Raw genomic sequence first — 8722 nt, forward strand, 5'->3', positions numbered from 1 at the left:
GTTTACTTTCTTTTTTTTTCTTCATTTTTTTATTAAGGTATTATATGTGTACATATCTTACCATTGCCCCCCAATTACAGTTTACTTTCAATATTATTTTGTATTTCAGGCGTACAGCATAGTGGTTAGACAATCATATACTTTACACAGTGTTCCCCCTGATATTTCCAGTACCCAGCTGGCACCATCAGTTATTACAATATTACTGTTTATATTTCCTATGCTGTATTTGTTCTCTGATCTTAATCTGTTCTGTAATATTCTTTCTCTTTCCCTTCTTCATGGGGAGGTTTAGTTTCTTCTGTCCCTTTCATATTTTTCTACCCCAAACCACCCAAATACTACCTTTTCAGGAAGTCTATCTCATAAGTTCTCCTTTACTCTGAGAAAACAGGCTAGGTGAGTAGGTGGAGGGATGGGGCTTTCTTCTACTATCAGGGGCTCCTGGATGGTGAGGAAATACTCAGCCATATGTTCATCACAGTTCAGTGAGCAAGCCTTTTTGCTGGCCTGTTTGAATCTGTTTGAAAATAAAGTTCATTTGTTTGGGGCATCTCTCCTAGGTAGTTGAAACTAACAGTTTAGCCAACAGTCACAAAGTAATTTCTGATACATGAAAAGATAGTTGTTTAATGAAAAAGTTGCATTGAATCCCATAGCATAATTTTCCACTTAGAACGAATTTGGATAGAACAGTTGGATCAAATTTGGATAACAGAACTAAAGGTAAAGGGAAGTCTAATGTTTCTTGATTAAATGTTGATTTGCTTGGGGATATAATTATTTTGGTTCTTGAGTTTATTGGGACAAAACAACACACACAAAAAACACACACACACAAACAAAAAAACCCACCCTAACAATAACTTCTCTCTGGAGAGAGAAAACTTCAATCCATAGAGACCACAGTTGACCTCACTGTCTTTCACAAATAAACAAGATGCTACAGTGGTTTCTTAGTGAGCGTGGGTATAGTACCACAGACTGTGTAATAATATGTGAGATGTAATGAAAGAAAATTTGGAAGAGTGAGTGACCACCCTTACATTCTTTGTTCAGCCAGGCTACTCAGTGACCTTGAATAATAGCTCTTTTAGAAGAACAAATGTAAATAATGACTTGGAGGGGCCAGAAAAAGGATGTGAGGTATTGAGGTAGATAGGCCCCATGCCATGCCCTCTCCCAGGTGGGCTATTGTTGACATTATTACCAGAAAAAAATTACCTTTCTTTGCTTATGTAATTCAGATTTATCATTAACCAAAAACATGTAAATCACATTTGTGATGCCAGGTTGTAGTATTTCCTCCATTAGGGAGTATCCTCTTTTATCTTGGCCTCATCATAGACAGGCAAGGCAGCAGTTCTATTAAAATAAAGCTGTTGAATATGGATGGTTACTTTAACTCTAGCTAAGAAGGCAAATTTATGGAGTTCTGTTGCTGTAAAAGTAAGTAGATACGATGTGACAGCCAGAGCTGAACTGGAACCTGAAACTGAGCAAGTGAATGCTTTCTATGAGAGCATGGAGAACAGATCTTGAGCAGTTAATAACAGATCTTAAGTCAGAGCTGGAGAAAAGGGCTCTCAAAGTCCGTTAGACTCTGAATTGGAGTAATCAGATATGTATATTTTAATGTTAACTTTTTTTTTTTTTTAAAGCAAACAGTCCAACTCTACTACCAGAGAATGGGCTTTGGGTTTTAGAGTCTCCTAATGATTAGGGTTCTCATGCTTCTGACTCAGGGAGGGGCCAGTAGGTGAGCATTATACAGGCTGTTGTCAAATGACTCATAAAATCAGTGACATATCCAAATGCCCAAGAGTTCCCCTGTCGCAGCTGCTCTCTACCCAAACCTCAGGGAAGGGAATGGTCAGGTAGGGAAGTGGGAAAGGAGTTTAGACCTCTAGGATTCTGGGTCACACACTACTCAACTCCTTTTGCCTGTTCTATCTTGCAAATTTATTTTGAGACCATCTATTTCAACTTCCTAAATTTTTAGAAGGCAGCTGGGATATGAAGGTTTAAGGGGTTGGTTCATTTAGTAATTTAAACTAGGTTTTGCCCTTTATTGAAGTCCTCTCCTTGACTTTTCCCAGATGCTCGCAGGCACTGACATCATATTTATGAAGGATTGACATCACTGACATCATATTTATGAAGGATTGACACACTCCTATGTCCTGCCTCATAATTATTTTTTTCATCTAAAGGTGAAATAGGAAATAAAAAGGACTTAGGCTTGTATATGAGGTTCAGCTCTGTTCCATGTTAGCTGTGTGACATGGGTCATTTATCCTTTCTGGTCTCAATTTCATCAGCTGTTAAATGGAGCTAAAATACGTACTTCCCAGATTGAGGATTAAACAAGCATGAACTTGATAGGGCCAGATACTTGTGTGGTGCGCATTCATCAATCCTAGTCTTTGCTGCTAAACTTGAACCCCAGCAAAAATTCTCTCTAGCAAGCCTCTTTTCCCTCCCAGCTTTGATGTCTCACATTTAAAACTAGGGCCTTGGACTAGATTATACTTAAAGTCCCTGTAAGATTCAAGTCTTCATGCTTTAGCTGGTTAGCTCCTATTGCTCTGTCCTTAAGGTCTCCTTTTTTTCTAAGGCCAAAATTGGTAGATGTGTTCTCTAAAGCACAAGAGATTCTTCACATCCATGCCTTAACCTATCAAGTTACGTGTGTTTTTTTATAATAGTGTTTTATTGAAAAGTACAGAAAACCCACCTGTGTTATGTTCATCTGAACATAACAAGCAAGCCTCTTCACACCTTCTGTTGTCTTATAAAAGCTTCATTTCTTTGGAGTAATACCTTGCCTGTTCCAGCAAGTATCTCAGTTAACTGGGTTCCTTTTCCTCCAGACTCAAAATAAAAATTAAACTCTTCTTGGGTCAGGGGTGGAACTGAGAGAGTCAGGAGAGTAAAGAGCAATATGTGTGTGTGTGTGTATGTATTTAAATACATTTGATTTCAGAGAGGAAGGGAGAGGGAGAGAGAGAGAGAAACATTAGTGACAAGGGAGAATCATTGATTGGCTGCCGCCTGCATGCCCCACACTAGGTATCGAACCCACAACTTGGCGTGTTAACGGGGAATCGAACCATGACCTCCTGGTTCATAGGTTGACACTCAGCCATTGGGCCACACTGGCCGGGCAGAGCACCATATTTTTCAAAAGGCCCTCAATGGCTTTGTAAGGTTGGTGATGGTTTTTGAACTCAGCCAGGGGAATGAAACACTTCATCATTCGAGCAAACTGTTCATCGACCATGGACCATTTGTGGTGGTGGTTTTTGCTGGATGGATCATAATAGGGATTGCTTTTCTCAAACTGTGTGTGGTCTGGGTAAGCCTCCTTCACAATCTTCCTAAGTCCTGCAATGCCTGGCTCTTTGCAGTTGCTATGATATAAGGTTTCCTCCTCCAGCTTCCTGGCTCCATGGAGGTTCCAGGCCTGATAGTTGTGAACCCATCCCAGCATGCTGTCTGCTTGGGCTCTGCTTTGAGATCCTCGGTGTTGAACTTCACATTTACATCTTTCTCTAGTCAGCTCTCTGGCTCTGATTTCATCAACCAGTAACTGCTTAGATTCTCCCACATTTTTTAGAGCCTAAAGTCTTCTAAGGGCTGGAGTTCTCCACTTTAGTTATGCCTAACCTGAGTTCTTAGTCTTGGTATGCTTTCCTGCTGGTCCCTTTTTGTCTGGCCCAGCAGCCCAAGCCAGCCTCCTCCTGGGCTGAAGAGTGGAAGATTCTGGCATCTACTGATAGATACAGATGGCAACTCTTTTTCTGCCCTTAGAAACCACTACTCAGACACAACTCCAGCCCCTAAAGTAAGTTTTTTTTTTTTCTTATGAAGCAAGCAAACGTATCCTCAAGATTTTATTGTCATATTATAAAACAAAATATAAAGCTTAGAACTAGATCACTTGGCCCTTTGTCTTCTTATCTCCTCCCAGATAAGATGCAATGCTTGCATCTCTTTTTTTTTTTTTTAATATATTTTATTGATTTTTTACAGAGAGGAAGGGAGAGGGATAGAGAGCTAGAAACATCGATGAGAGAGAATCATCGACCAGCTGCCTCCTGCACACCCCCTACCAGGGATGTGCCCGCAGCCAATGTACATGCCCTTTGACCGGAATCGAACCTGGGACCTTTCAGTCCGCAGACCGACGCTCTATCCATTGAGCCAAACCGGTTTCGGCTTGCATCTCTTAATAGCCATTGTTCTTTTAGATCTGCAGTTGAGCTCAATGCATTCAAACCTCAGCACAATCTCCTCTGTAGAATTAGCCTTTTTGTGGAAAATCGGCTTAGTCTGCCCACCATAACCACTCTGCTTCCTGTCATAACTCTTTTCCCTGTGCAGACAGAGAATCCTAGCCCTTCTTGTACTGTGTTACTCTATGGGTTGATGCTTGCCACACTCATTACAGAAATTCCACCAGGTTTTAGGAACATTTACTGTGGTTGTAAGAGCATTATTGGCATGGAAAGTCAAGTAAATTTTGAAAGAGAGAGAGAGAGAGAGAGACTTTCCCCCCTACCATTCCTATCAAAGCATGGAAAGGACTCTGGCTCCTCTGCTTGGGTCACATACTCATCTCTGGACTAATCACTGTGTCTCTTAGGGGGATGGCATACTCTGGCTATCACGAGTAACAGGACCTTCTTGTGGAGTGCCTTGGGACTGATGGCCTCACTGGAATACCTGGAGCAGGGAATGCTAGTTTGAAAAACAATTGATGTTATCCCTCTGTGGACTGCCTACGTCATCCCAACAAGCTGGTAGCTCCCTTGGCCCCAGGCTGTTGTCCTGGTATCTAGGACTAAAAAGAAGGAAAACATCCCTGGACTTCTGGCAGTTAGTAGTGAAAAGTTGGACCCCACCCCCAATTTGTACTGTTTCCCTTGGTTGGAGGAAAAACCAATATATTCAAATTGAATAATTGGTTACTGGCCAAGGGCCTTTTGGAAAACTTCTCCAGAAATTATAGGATGTACTCTTACAACTCTGGCTGGAGTCGCCAGGGTCCTGGGGCACCTCCCTGTCCTGGCTCACCAGCAGACCACCAGCCTTTGCTGTTCTTTCCTTGGCTGCACTCTGGAGAAAGGAAGCCAGGTCCAGGCAGAGGAAGGGGCATTGAGGGAGGCCTGAAAACCCAACTGAAGGTTGGATTCTTACCTACTACTATTAGCATTTCCACTATCCTAAGTATTCCTAGAGAATTGCCCAGTGACTAGGGACTGTTACTTCTGTTTTCAAGAACCTGTAAAGGGGGCAAATATTTATGACAGAGCAAGGGGAAGAAATAGGTCAAATATTAAAATGTGATCCTTCTAGCTGGTCATGCATTAGCGAAGAGACTCAAGGTATCTAAATTCCCCACCTGAGAAGCTGCTAGCCCATTTATCCCCTTAATGGGAATGAGAGAAGAGTGCCCCCCTGCCTCGCAGACAGAAGCTTTAAGAATACTCTCACCCTGGAGGCTAAGGCCCATGTAGGGCACAAATACACAACCTTACAGATTGGGGCCTCTGTTTGTTACCAGACCATGAGGTTCTCCAGAATAGATGCTGTTTCTTTTGTTCTTCATCAGGTAGCCAATGAAATTCAGTGTACCTGAGACATAATAGGATCCAATAAAATTTTGTTGAGTGAATGAAACCTTGTGTCATACTTGAAAAGCATTAAAAAAAACCCCATAACTTTCTGGTGCAGCTGGACTTAACTCTCAAGTGTGTTGTCTGGTGGGGCTGCATCTGGCTTTTGGAAACATTTTGATAAACATCCTGCTACCACTGTTTACAGGCAAAGTATCTCACAGATTAGAATTAGTGGAACATAAACATGTTCATATTTTCCCACATAATGCTCCAGATAATATTTTCCCAGATTATTACTTTTGCTAACAAACCAGGTGCTTAGGGGTATCGGTGTTTTCCATGATCTATTTTTTTTTTGTTTACTATCTTTGGCCACCAGATGGCAGCCTTTGAACAATAAATTCTTAATCTTTTTTATAATCCAAAACTTTTGGAAATTAGTTTTATATAACTCTTTTATGTTTCAGAATCAGTGTTTCAAAATAAAATACACAAGTGTGTGTGTTTTTTAAGAGACTGGTGAGAGTTTAACTGATATCCAAATTAAGATAGAAGTTTGAGAGAAAAACAGGTTAAGGGGAGGTTGTTTGGCTTGCAGATGAAATAGACTTGGTGAGAGCCAGGGTTGAGGCCTGATACTGGCATTTATAAGATGAGGGTCTTAAGGCATGTCAAATGCATGCTAGACATTGAAAATATGCTAGCTTATTTCCTCGTTTCTTAATTTGACCCCAAGGTTAGTAACTTTTGTTCCCATCACAAGTATACCTGGGAATAGCACTGGGAACAGACACTTCTCCCGGCCATATCCTTGAAAAGTGGCATCATTTTTATGTTGACATATTTGTTGTTAAGTCTCTGATGGTTTGATGTTAGAGGAAGCACTGTCAAAGCAAGACTAATGATACACAGAGAAGGTAGAGGGCTTGTGTTCATTTTTCATGGGCCAACTCCCCTCAAAACCTCTGTCTGATATAAGAACCTAGCCTCACTTCTGTCGTCAGCTTGTCTAAGACTTCTGTCTTCTAAGCAGACAGCATAAGTGTCGCAGCCTGAAATAGTACCAGAATATTAGAGCTGGAAGGAACTTGATAAACCAGGGCTTCTGAGAAATTGGTGGAAGCTATGGTCCCTCTCCCCATACATTTTCATAAAAATCAGTTGTCTATGGATTTCCCAAGGCAGAGGTTCTCAACTGGAGTGTGTATTTGTGTGTGTACATTCTTCAGTCCTCAATTATTTTGAACCATGTGGTAAGGCTTTTTTTCTAAACTACACCAGAAAGACACTCTACTACCAATGGAAGGGCATCTAATGCCCATGGTGCTTTGGGGGCAGAAAAATGTTTAATCTTGTGCTTCGAGAATCTGTTAAAGCTAATCTAGTAGCCTCTGATGTTCCATTGAGTAGTTTGAGACACAGTAATGGCTGTTACAACACCAGTGACAAACTTATGTCCTTTCTTTTAATTTTAATTTTTTTAAAATATATTTTTTATTGACTTCAGAGAGGGAGGGAGAGGGAGGGGGAGGAGGAGAGAGGGGGGGGAGGAGAGAGAGAGAGAGAGAGAGAGAGAGAGAGAGAGAGAGAGAGAGAGAAACATCAATGATGAGAGAGAGTTGTTGATTGGCTGCCTCCTGTATGCCCCACACTGGGGATTGAGCCCACAACCTGGGCATGTGCTCTGACCGGGAATTGAACCATGACCTCCTGGTTCAGAGGTCGAAGCTCAACCACTGAGCCATACTGGCTGGGCAAACTTATGTCTTTAGTAAACACCAAGAATGCTATGTTCACAAATTCATACTGAGAGAAAATATACTAAATTGTTAATGGGTGGCCTTCTCTGGATGGTGAACACATGGGTAATTTAAATTTTGTTATATTCTTGTGTTATATTCACTGTACCTAATTAGCTACAGTGAATATATATTTGGGAATGTGAAGAAAACCATGTTTTACTTTTAAAAAAGGTAGTAGGTCACAAGGAAATGCAGTCAACATTATTTAAATCAATAGCTGATATAAAACCAAAAATGGCTAATAATTTCAATAAGTCCACTCAGTTCTCCAGTCCTCTAGAGACAGAAAGACATCTTGCAGAGCCAAATTTCAAGTGTTTACAGGTTAAATTGGCCCTGAGGATGACACAAATGAAAGTAATTCATGTTGTGGATCTGATTGCCCAATCACTGGATCTAGAAAAGTGAATTTTTTCTGTTTGCCCCCAACTTCAATCTCTGTCTCTTTCACAAAGACATTAACTACATTTTCTTCAATATTGTTGTTCATAGCAACTTCCTATTTGTATTTGCAAATGTCTTTCAGCAGCCACTGAGGTCCCATGATTTCTCTCGTGTTATGTTACTGCAGCATCTATATATGTAAAAGCCTAAGTGACTGTTCGACCATTCGATTGGTAGCTGTTGACGTGCACTGACCACGAGGGGGCAAATGCTCAACCCACAGGCATGGAAACATGGAACAGACTGATGAATCTCAGAGGGAAGGAGGGAGGGGGAAGGGTGGGAAGAGATTAACCAAAGATCTTATATGCATACTAGAAGCTGGTGCACGGATTCGTGCACTGGTGGGGTCCCTCGGTCTGGCCTGCAGGGATCGGGCCAAAACTGGCAGTCCGACATACCCCTGAGGGGTCCTGGATTGCGAGAGGGCACAGGCCAGGTGGAGGAACCCCACTGGTGCACGAATCTGTGCACCAGGCCTCTAGTGTTATAAGTTTCATTATTGAACCATTCTTGAGTTCTGGGAATGAGCTTTCTGGCTTCCTGAGGGCTGCTCTTTCAAATGTTGAATTGGACTCCAGGAAACATTTTTGACGGGATGGGGAAATAAGGTTTATAGATTAGTTCATGTGTGAGTGCTTTGTGGCCTGGAAACCAGATTTCTGACATAAAATATCAGAAGAGGAGGAGGAGAAAATAGGACCTGGAATCAGGAGAATGGGTAGGATTGTGGCTTGCTGGGTCAGTTCTTAGGATATCCTTTGTGGTAGAAAGATCAAGTAATGGGAGAGGTAGAAAGGCAACAAAAAGAAGTCAGAGAGGTTAAACCAATCTACATAATGAAGAGGGAGA

General features: G+C 41.5%; 1 pseudogene across 1 annotated transcript; it reads right to left on the reverse strand.

Annotated features, from left to right (window-relative positions):
- Window positions 1-3036: 3036 nt before the first annotated feature.
- Window positions 3037-3772, reverse strand: LOC307111157 (thymocyte nuclear protein 1-like; annotated as a pseudogene). The gene has a single exon. The product of its transcript is annotated as a thymocyte nuclear protein 1-like (transcript).
- Between the last annotated feature and the right edge of the window lie 4950 nt (window positions 3773-8722).

Source organism: Cnephaeus nilssonii (genome assembly GCF_951640355.1).
Source record: "Cnephaeus nilssonii genome assembly, chromosome: 14".
Taxonomy (NCBI): Eukaryota; Metazoa; Chordata; class Mammalia; order Chiroptera; family Vespertilionidae; genus Cnephaeus; species Cnephaeus nilssonii.